The sequence below is a fragment of the Suricata suricatta genome, chromosome 7 (assembly GCF_006229205.1).
Source record: "Suricata suricatta isolate VVHF042 chromosome 7, meerkat_22Aug2017_6uvM2_HiC, whole genome shotgun sequence".
NCBI classification, from domain to species: Eukaryota; Metazoa; Chordata; class Mammalia; order Carnivora; family Herpestidae; genus Suricata; species Suricata suricatta.
Window position 1 is genome coordinate 103,058,611 of NC_043706.1, and position 12,166 is coordinate 103,070,776.

Here is a 12,166-nt window from a genome sequence, read left to right on the forward strand (position 1 = left end):
CACATACCTGGCTGGCGGGAAAGTAAAATGGTGCAGGTGCTTTGGAAAATAGTCTGGCATTTTTTCAAAAGGGTAAATATGGAATTACCAAATGAACCAGCAATTCTAGTACTAAAGTCTGTACCTAAGAGAAATGAAAAATCTATGTACACAAAAATCTGTCCATGACTGTTCATAACAAAACTATTCATAATACACAGCAGCACTATTTATTATAGCCAAAGATAGAAACAATATAAATGTCCATCTATTGATAAAATACAATGTATTTATACAATGAAATATGATGATATAGCAATAAGACGGATTGAAGTACTGTCATACACTACAACATGGATGAAACTTGAAAACTTTATGCTCAGTTAAAGACTGCAGTCACAAAAGACCGCATATGGTATGGTTGCATTTATAGAAATGTCTAGAATATGTAAATCTACAGGAACAGAAAGTAAATTTGTGATTGCCTTGAACTGTGGTCCTGGGAGAATGTAAGGTCACCACTAAAGGGCAATTAGATTTCTTTTGGGGGCTAATAAAAATGATCTAAAATCAATTGTTATGACAGTTGCTTAACTCTGAATATGTTAAAAAATATTGAATTGGGGTGCCTAGGTGTTTCAGTTGGTTAAGTATCCAGTTCTTGATTTCAGCTCCAGGTCATGATCTCATGATGATGAGATCAAGCCCCGAGGAGAGCTGTATGCTGGCCATGAAGCTTATTTAGGATTCTCTCTCCCTCTCCCTGTGCCCCTCCCCAGCTCTTGCTCCCTCCCTCTCTCTCTCTCTCTCTCTCTCAAGAAAAATATTGAATTGTACAGTCCAAATGGGTGATTTTTATTATATGTGAATTATATTTGAATAAAGTTATTACCAAAAGAATGTGTTCCTTTCAGAACTAGTTTATAAAAAAATATTTCTCAAGAACCATGGACTACCTTAAGCTAAAAATAAAAATAAAAATAGCAAGATGAAATGACATGGTACTGAATAGTAGTATTAAATATTTAAGTTTGAAAAGTAGTAAGTAGAGAATATAAAGTCAAGAAACATTTTTCAAGACCACAGAGGAAAATACTACAATTTCTCAGCTTGAGAAATACATATTTTTATTGAATAGTCAAACCAAAGGAATGTTTTTAAGTTATGAATCACTTGTACACACTCTTTCCTATTAAGTAAAACATAGACAAGTTATATCACTCATATTTTGACATATGGAAAATTACTATTAAGCTAAATGTACCTCACAGCACTGTCGTGGCCAAAATATTTGTGGGAGAATTTAACTTGCTCCAAGTAGACAGTTTAACTAGGCAAAATGATGCAGGGGCAGAGGATTTGGATTAAGAATCAGAAGACCTATTTTTAAAACTAACTCTGATTTCTGTGGGTTATTTAAACACTTAGTTTCAATTTCTTCTATAAAATCATGGGGACTCCTAATTGACAGAGTTGTTGTGAAGATCAAATTATATATCATATGCATATCAGAGAATGCTCTACAACTGTAAGGTATTATAGCAACTATTAATAATCAATAATAGACAGAAACCATATGTTTGCACTCATAGGTCTAGCAGAAAAACAAGAGAGACCTAATGGAGAACCAGGGGGAACGGAGGAGGGAGAGAGAGTTGGGGAGAGAGAGGGATGCAGAACTTGAGAGACTATTGAATGCTGAGAATGAACTGAGGGTTGGGGGGGAGGGGGGAGGGGGGAAGACAGGTGGTGATGATGGTGGAGGGCACTTAAGGGGAAGAGCACTGGGTGTTGTATGGAAAACAATTTGACAATAAAATATTATGGGCAAAAAAAAACCAACAACAACAACAAAAAAAATCCAATACCTGGGTTACCTGTAAAAAAAAATAAATAAATAAAAAAATAAACAAAAATAAATAAAACATTAAAAAAAGAAAAAAATAATCAATAATATTAATTATTCTTGAAATATTAGTTATAATTCAATATTATATTACATTAATTAAATAAAAGTTTATGTGTATTCATTAAATAAGATAAATTATTAACATATTATTTATTAACATTAGTGTATTATTATTAAGCACTCTGATAATTTGGTATCAGAATTCCAATACAATAATCACCGGGAAGGCCAAAGACATAGAATTTGTACCTGTCCATTGTATGTATCCATTTACCTATCCTCTCCAATATCTTTAACTGAAAAAGTTGAAATCTTTTTAAGAATTGACTATTGTATTTTGTAAAGAAAATTACGGATATTTAATAGGACATTTTATCCGATTTATAGCAGAATCCATATATGACTCCTCTATGTTCAGTTAGTCCTACCAAAATAAAAACCATTATCCTTAATGCCTTTAAGAAATAATAAAAACCAGGACGTCCAAAGAAATTTTCTATTTTTCTGCATCCTTACAGTATTCATACTCCCATTAAACTTACATTTTTCTCTCTTAAATTGATTCCTGCCTTTCGTATTTTTATAATTTTGTACTCTTAGCACAGATATAATACATACTACAGAAAACATAGAAGATATGGACCAACAAAAAGAATAAAACTGAAAATTCTTGCAATAACTGTGTGTTTATACCTATGTCATACAGTAGCATCGTTCTGCTCTCTTTCCTATGTTCAAATAAACTTTTTTCTGGTTTCCCTCCCTTCTCTGTCTTGCCCTTAAAACTTTATTTCTGGCAAGTAATATCTCTCTTTCCTACTTGACCTTGAAGGCAGATGTATAATGCTTTTGTTAAACCTCTAAATTTTCTCATTTAAAAACATGGGAACAAACGAAAAATGGAAGAGTTTTTATCATTGATTTTCTTTTCTAATCACTATAGTTTTCTGTTTATGCTGACCACCTATTTCTCTACTTTCTCTTGATACATTAAAATGTCTTTTATTTTATTTTGGTACAGATACATGTTTTTGTAAAAATTTGAAAACAAAACATGAAGAAAAAATATTAAAAATAAGAAATCATTCTTCCTTCCTCATAGGCAATCATATTTAATATATTTTATATCTTCCTCATCATTAAAAAATACACATAAAGGCAAAAATTTTTTAACGTAAATGTAGGGGCGCCTAGGTGGCTTGGTCAGTTAAGCAGACAGGTCATGATCTCACTGTTCTGAGTGCCAGCCTCAAGTCAGGCTCTGTGCTGACAGCTAGGAGCCTGGAGCCTGTTTCAGATTCTGTGTCTCCCTCTCTCTCTGCCCCTTCCATACTTGCGTTGTCTCTTTCTCTCAAAAATAAATAAACATTTTAAAAAATGTAAACACGTAAATGTAAAACAGTTACAATTTCTTTTTCAAGCTACAGAAATTTGGCATATAGAGAGAAATAGCTGACCTAATTGAAGAAGACTTTTCTTGGCTGAGGTCTGTTTTGCTATGCCACTTCTGCCTTTTTTTTTTTTTTTTTTTTTTTTTTTTTTTTTTAGTAGATTCAAATTATCCAAACCCTGTTTGGTTGACTAAAAGATGTAGCTACTTCAGTTTTGGTTATGATTTGCTTTCCTCTTTGGAAGTTTTTAGTTCAATTCAAAATGGGTTGTTGTTATTTGGAGGTTGTGTTGTTTTGTTTTGCTTTAACCCTCACAGGCTATATCCAGTTAAAAGAGACTGGCTCATTGGTTCTTCCCACTTCTCAAAATAGACTTTGTTGCTTTTCATTTCTCTCTTTAATGTTACCGAGCTTTTAAAAAATAAAGATTTAATTCTGGGCACTGCTCTACAGCAGCTTTTCAGGACAATTTGGTGACCACTCTTTAAGTAAAAACAGAGTCCTTAGTCATTTCATAAGTGCCTCACTGTTTAAACATTACCTGTGGCAAAATAAGGGACTTGGAAATTTGAAATGCAAATGCAAAATTGCAACAGTTTTCAGATCTAGTTCAGGAGAAACTGAAAAGAGAAACAATGAGTTGAAATGGGGATACAACCTAAATGGAACTTATGGTGATGAAGATTTAGGCTTATTTATTTATTTTGAGGGAAGAGGGGAAGAGAGAGAGGGAGACAGAAGAATCCCAAGCAGGCTCCATGTTGTGAGTGCAGATCCCCACTCAGAGCTCAAACTCAAACCATGAGGTCATGACCAGAGCCAAAACCAAGAGTCAGAGGCTTAACTGACTAAGCCGCCCAGACACCCCAAGAATTCATATTATTTTTATTTATTCTCATTTCCTTCATTTATACATGAAGAAGGGATGATATAAAACTGTTTTTGAAATAAATGTGTGCGTGTGTGTGTGTGTGTGTGTGTGTGTGTACATCTCAAAGATGTTTAGGCCAAAACTTCATTTCCATCTCCTAAACTTACTACAACATTCTTCTCTAAGAAGAGAATTTTTTCATCTGCCCTCTGCCCCACAACCTGCTTAGATTCTGTGGTTCATAATTTCAACAAATATTCTACCAATATCCTGAACAGGACATTCCATCTTTTTGTAACATTACTCTGGCAAAAATCTCAATCCCCGGGGAACACAAACACCTACTTTTTCAGTGCCTGTGCCTCAGCTGCCAGGCCTTGGTGGGCAACGTCCAGTCTGGCAGAATGATTGTACCAGGATCCACATCCAACTTCAAGTGGGCCCCGCAACTTCCCTTTGAGCCTCCCTCATCTATTTGGTCAATTTACTTTTCCACCCTACACAACACCTTCAGACCTTCTCCATCTTCTACTTTCACTAGCCCAGTAATTCCCAATCCTTTTGCCCCCTACCCCAGTCCCTAGGGGACATTTGGCAATGTCTGAAGACACTTTTGTTGTCGTAGCTGGAAGGGTAGGGGTGGGGTAGTGCTGCTCAGCATCCTATAACGCACAGGAAAAGCCCACATCATACAGAATTGTCTGGTCCCAAATATCAATAATATTGAGACTGAAAAACTCGACTCTAGCATCTTCGAATTCAGCAGATGCTAGTCTTCATTTACAGAGAAAATAGCAGCTAACTGTTCAGATCTCCCTCATCTTATCTATTTCCAACACAAAATATACACTTCTGCACAGGGTCTCTCATCTTATTACAACAGAGGGACTCTCTCCTCCTGTCAGAGACTAAACTGCTACCTGTGCTTTGGACTTTAAAGCCTCTCACTGTATCCTAACATTATAGTACTTATTATTTGTTTCCTCTTGTGTATATTTGATCTTGCCTTCTATATACTTCCTTCTGATTTTAGACCCAATAAAGTTTCTTCAACTAAAGAGACCAAAACAACAACAACCCCCCAAAAACAAAGAAAACAAAAGAAAAAACCCTAAAACACAAAACAACAAAACAAAACAAAAAATCCAAAACCAAAACCAAACCAACCAACCAACCAAACAAACAAAAAAGCCCCCAAACCCTTCCCTCCCTCTAGAGACTACCCTGTCCTTCTCTGTCTTCGCAGCCACATTTCCTCAAATGGTTGTTAATGACACCAGCTGTCTACAATTCCTCACCTCCCACTCATTGCTCAACCTACTCCAGTCTGGCTTCTAGCCTCATCACTCCACAAAAACAAGTTCTAATGAAGGTCACCAATAACCTCCATATCCTAAATTTCTGAGATAATTTAAAATTTTCAATTGACTTCACCTCTCAGTAGCATTCAACAATGTTTATCACTCTCTGCTTTTGGAAACATTCTTCCCTTGATTTCTGTGACGCAATGATCTCTTGCTTTTCAACACCTCTAATAATTCCTCTGTTCTGTTTCTTATTCATCCTCTTCTTGACCTTTAAATGTAGGCATCTCCTTAAGGCTCAGTTCTGGAATTTCACATCTTAATCTTCACTCTCTTCTTAACTAAAGTCATTCAGGATCATTGCTTCATTTAATATACATATGCAGGATATTTTCAAATTAATACTTCCGGTCCAGGCCTCTCAGAGTTATAGATCGGTGTATCCAGTTACCTGCTTTTTTTATCGTATGTCTCAAAACATGTCAGTCTCAACATCTCTAGTTGACACCTGCCTCTTTTCTTAGACTCTCCTCAACATTGCCTTTACAATTTAGGGGAGACTCCTCAGTCCTGAGAAGAAGAAATTCTCACCCCTCTACTACTGGACCTAGAAGACCCTGTTCCTCATTCTCTCTAATGTCAAGGCAGCCAGTTCATAGTACATGATAAAGTCTTTTTCGATTCCTTCTTTGCCTCTCAAGTATCTGACTGAATGGCAAAAATGTCTTCAGCATTGATTCCAAGCTTACATGGCAATAATGGTATTCTGTTGCAGTGGGTTTGGTGTTCTGGCCAGATTATTCCTCCTAAAAGATGTTCAGGATGCTCTGTGGCTCTAGGACCTCCAGAATAGGGTTTCCCAAGCCTGTTTTTGAGGACAAGGGTATTTATTCGGGAGGGGCCCTTCTCTATTCCCTCATCCAAATTCTTTTGGTACCACTTGTTCAGAATCTTATTTTCATGTGAGAACTAGATAAATGGACATTAAACTGTGACAAACCCCCCAAAAATCCATGCCGTCGGTGATTAAAATCTGATTTGGGCTCAGGTTTTGCCAGAGATGAAAGGTTCTTTCAGTCAGAACTGGAATAGTAACTTCCAGAACAGTCACTAGATGTTCCCAGGTTTTAGTTCATACTGTGAGCCAAACATTTAGGTATTTGAATTTAATTACCAGTCTCTCTTTTCTTTTAAAGTAGTCTTCACCCCCAGCATGGAGCCCAACATGGAGTTGAATTCATGACCCTGAGATCAAAACATGAGTGGAGACAAGAGTAGGATGCTCAACGGATTGAGTCACCTAGGTGCCCCTGATGATCTCTTTTTTAAAGATTTCTAATGCTATTAAAACACTAACTTTCTCCCCTACTCACTGAGCTGGTCGAATCATTCACTAGCGATGGTAACAAGGTCCCCCCAGGTTGTTATACCAGTGGGGTACTGGAGTGCAGGTGACCAAAGATTATAATTTAATTACCTTCCAGTTATTGTATACCATGAACTTCTAGATTATTTCCTGTAACATCAAGGAGGCTTTCAAATTTTCTGTAACTCCCTTCTTCCTGGTTCTAAATTCTTTGATTTTAGAAAATGCTTTTGATTGCACCAAACAGAAAGCATTATTGGTCTCCTCCAACCAACAATAAAAGGAAGCACAGGACTTATTAGAAAGATACATAGCATTTATGGAATCAACCTGTGACTATTATTTCCTTTAGGAGGTGGTTATGCTGCTAGGGAACTAGAATTATTGGAAGACTTGTATTCATAGTTAGAATACCAAGAGCTTCAGAACACCAATTATACAAGTAAAATCTGGGAGTGTCTGGGTGGCTCAGTTAGTTAAGCATCTGACTCCTGGTTTCAGCTGAGGCCATAATCTCATGGTTCCTGAGTTTCAGCCCCACATAGGGCTCTGTGCTGACATTGTGGAGCCTACTTAAAATTCTCTATCCCTTTCTCTCTGCCCCTTCCCCTCACTTATGCTCTCTCTATCTCAAAAATAAATAAACATTAAAAAAATCTTAAGTGAAATCCAGAAAGAGAGGGCTTAGACATCAAAAGATTGTAGGACTTTACCAATTCACAACAGCAGTAATTTGGGGAACATATAATTTTATTGTATATGACCAAAGATGGAGAAGCAATTTTATATTAGGCTGAACATAATTATTGCTATGAGTTCACTTATTGGAGATTCCTAATTCCTGATACCATGTGATGGAAAGAAGCTGGGCTGGGTAACACCAAGCTAGACTTACAAATGAACTTGAGATGTCAGAAATGTCTTAGAATAATGTAGAGGAAATAACTCAAATAATAGGGATATTGGAATACTAGATTTGATTTATCATAGGTGTCTTGGTCCTGTTCATCCATCCAATGAATACATTTCTCAAGCAGTCTTAGAAGACATTCCATTTACTAGAGTTCTGAGACATCCATTGTGATTGAAGCTCTGGCATATGACAAAAGAAGGTAGTGGTTGTTCTTTAGAAGCTGTGGGAGAAGTTGAAATAGAAATGGGTTTCCTGATATCAGTAGGAATAGTGAGTCTGTAAGGTGGCAGAAGTCAGACAGGACACTCATCATTGCAGGAATGATGAGTCTGGTACTATAATGGAAGCAGTAGATGAAATGGGGGTGACTATAGGCATCTTTGCCAGTGGCTAATTGATCATGGAATTTTTGGGTTCAAATAGAAGAACAGTCCCTTAAGATCACATTTTTTTATTCTGCAGCCAAAAACTACTGGCCTGGTGAAGAGGCTTTTCTCTATACTCTATACTCGAATATAATATGTATGGCTTATCAGTGATAGTTAATTCTAAAATTAAGTCTTCAGGGTAAAGAATATATATCACAATGAAACTAAAAGAAGGAGAGACTTTTCCTGGAGTTCAAAGGCTTGTAAGTGGATAGAGTAATGAAAGACTTGGGATTATCTTCATTTGGAAAAGAAATGAGTTTTTGTGGTATAAGTAACATATACAGTATGTTAGGAGGAACAGTCACTTGGGAAGTATAATTTTGTGAAGAAGGATATAAATGAATATTGGTCTACCAGAGGTGTGGACCATTGTTTACATTTTAAAATTTTATTTCTGACTCTCTAGCATTTTACCACATTGCTATTTGGGGCATTCCCTGATGAATATAGTCTTGGAAAGGGTCAGTACCCCACCTCCCACTAATGACATTGAAGATATCAGCTCCTCTCTTACCCGCTCTTGGAAGACAAAGCTTAGGCATATGACCTAGTGAATTAGATACCTTGGATTGTAAATTTAAAAATGGAGCATATAAATGAAGATAAGATGAGGATTCATGTTTGGTTATTGGGGCATGATTCTTGTAGTGTCAGGGGTATTCTGTCCAGATGATTCTTGTCAAAAGACACTTCTTATTACTGCTGATTCTTGGACTTCTGGACTTGCTTGGATTCCTGCCTGGCTTCCAGGTCCTGTCCTCCAGGATCCTTTGATTTGGTGAGTTTATGATGCATTTCTTCTCCATTTCCTTGAACTTAGATAGCCAGAATTCATTCATATAACTTGCATATGTTAGTTATATCTTAATAGACACAGAACCTAAGTGTTCAGTGAACAACACCATCATTTATCCAGTTAAACAAGTCTTAAGTCCAGGGTACGTCCTTGACAATCCCTCTTTCTCTATCCCACATCTAATCTACCACTAAGTTATATTGATTTTTATCCCCCTAAATATCCCCTGAGTCCATCCATTTCTTTCCAACTTTATCAGCATCAACATCAACACCCTAGCCTAAGCCACCATTATATCTTACCAGGACTACAACAACGGTTTTGGTCTACCTGCACTTTCCCCCTCTTCTAATCCATTCTTTTCTTTTTTTTTTTTCAATAATATTTTATTGTCAAATTGTTTTCCATACAATACCCAGTGCTCTAACCCATTCTTTTCTAAATGTAAAATCAGATCATGTTATATAATATCCCACTACCCAGATAAATCCTCTTTCTTTTAGTGCCCTGGCAATGTACCTTGCTGCTTCTTATCATTAGGTCTGTGCACATGCTGTTCCCTCTCCCTGGAACTCTCTTCTCCTATTGCCTTCCCATAGTTAACTCCTATTCATCCTTCACATCTTGTCACATCTCCTTTCTTTGTGATTGCTATCTTAGTCTGCTCAGGCTGCTAAGACAAAATTCCAAAGACTTGGTAGCTTAAACATAGAGAGATATTTATCTCTCACAATTCTGGAAACTAGGAAGTCCAAGATCAAGGTGTTGACTCATTCAGTTCCCGGTGAGGACCCCCTTCCTAGTTTTCAGACAGCTGAATTTTCATCCTGTCCTTATGTGGTTTTTTCCTTGGTGCATATACATGGGGATCACTTCTGCTTCCTCTGACCACAAGTCCTGTCAGAGTAGGGCCCCATTATTAAGACCTCATTTAATCTGAAGTACCTCTGAAGACCTTATCTTCAAATACAGTCATATTGACTGACTTCAACAAATGAATTTGGGGGACACATTTCAGTCCATAGCATTCTTTCACCGTACCCCAAAGTTCATGTTCTTATTGCTTGCAAAACATTTATGTCATCCCAACAGCCCCTAAAGTCTTAACTCATTCCAGCATCATTTACAAAGTCTCAAGTCTGAAGTCTTACATAAATATCATCTAAATCAGATATGGGTGAGACACGAGGTCTGACTCATCCTGAGGCAGAATTCCTCTCCTGCAGTGGACCTGTGAAACCGGAGAAGTTATGTCCTTCCAAAGTACCATCAGGACAGGCATAGGATAGACATTCTCATTCCAAAAGGAGAACAAGAAGAAAGGGATGATGAATCCCAAGCAATTCCAAAACCTCATGGGGCAAATTCCATTGGATCTTAAAGCTCAAGGGGATCCTCTCAGGTTTGATTCCCTGCTTCTGGACCCTAATCAGGAGTCATATCCTCATGTCAGGCAGAGGCGATCTGACTCGTTGAAACTGAATTAGTGGGGCGCCTGGGTGGCTCAGTCGGTTAAGCATCCGGCTTCGGCTCAGGTCATGATCTCACGGTTTGTGGGTTCGAGCCCCGCGTCAGGCTCTGTGCTGATAGCTAGCTCAGAGCCTGGAGACTGTCTTCAGATTCTGTATCTCCCTCTCTCTCTGTGACCCTCTCCTGCTCGAGCTCTCTCTATCTGTCTCTCAAGAATAAATAAAAGACATAAAAAATTAAAAAAAAAAGAAACTGAATTAGTGACCCTGATGATCTCTGAATCACCTTTAGGACCATTTTCCCTTTTCTTCAAGGATAAAGCATGTTTGCAGTCAAATAGTTCTATGGTTCCACCCTAGAGAATCTAAGAAGTCTGACAGCCTTCCTTCATTCTCTTCCACTTTCTCTGCTGAGAGCACATTCTGAGTTGACTGAATGAGGAAGTCGACCCAGCTATAAGGAATACTGAAGTCCTCAGACCTCAGAAAACAATATGTGTGTGCAATCCCAAGGGCTGTAAACATGGGAAAGGAAGGGAAAAAGACATTTATAAAGTCAATCTTAACAGTTTTTGCAATATCTCTTATTTGCAGACTATTGGATTTATGTTATTGCACTCTTCATGTGATCTATCTTATGTATCTTATAGTTTTTATGAATAATTGTTTGAGTTGTAAACTCTTACACTTTATCAAAATGGACCTAATAAAAACAAAACAAAACAAAAAACTGGCAGTATCTCTGCTGGTACAATCCCATCTCCATTCCTGGTTTCTGCTGAGATGACTGATGAAATTCACAAGCCACATCTATGATCTCTTCATCAAGTGGTTGCTCAGCCATACCCTTAGCATTCTCTTCAGAACAAACTTTTTAAAAAATTCAATATGAGTAGGCTTACAGTACTCCCAATCTCTAAGTTCTGCTTCCGTTATACCTAACAGTTCCTTCTTCAATTCATCTCTCTCCTCTTGAATTTTAGTAAAGCAGTAAGGAAGTTGCACGTTCAATACTTTGCTCAGAAATATCCTCCACTGATATCCAGTTTTACTGCTCACAAAATACTAGAACATAATTCAGCTAAGTTCTTTGCCACTTTATAAGGATCACCTTTCTTTCAGTTTCCAGTAACCTAATTCCCATTTCACTCTCAGACCTCAGCAGTCTGGGTAGAGGAGGTTTGAGAATTTGCATTTCTAACTTTGAGAATCACTATTATAAGCTATGAAAGTGAATCTCAAACTTTAAGGTGCATGCAAATCCCAGGTCATCTTGCTAAATGTAGAGTAGGATTCTATAGGTCTGGGCAAGGCTAGGGATTTTGGATTTCTAACAAACTACCAGGTAAACAGCAAACTGCATCCAGGTGGGTTGAGTTTGCATCATCTGGAAGCTTGTTAAAAAAAAAAATCTCCAGGGCGGGCGCATGGGTGGCTCAGTTGGTTGAGCACCTGACTTTAGCTCAGGTCATGATTTCACAGTTTCTGAGTTTGAACCCCATGTCAGGCAGGCTTGCTGATGTCTGCCCTTCCCCTGCTTTGCTCTCTCTCAAAAAAAAATAAAACATTAAAAAAAAAAGGAAATCTCCATTTCATCCCCAGCCCTCCAAATCTGAATCTGCACTTCACAATGCATATTAACATGATTTGTATCAATATTTGAGAAGCACTGTTCTAGGTGCTTGTATCACCAGGAAATTTAGGGAAACTGTCTCGAATATATGCTAGGCTAGAGTC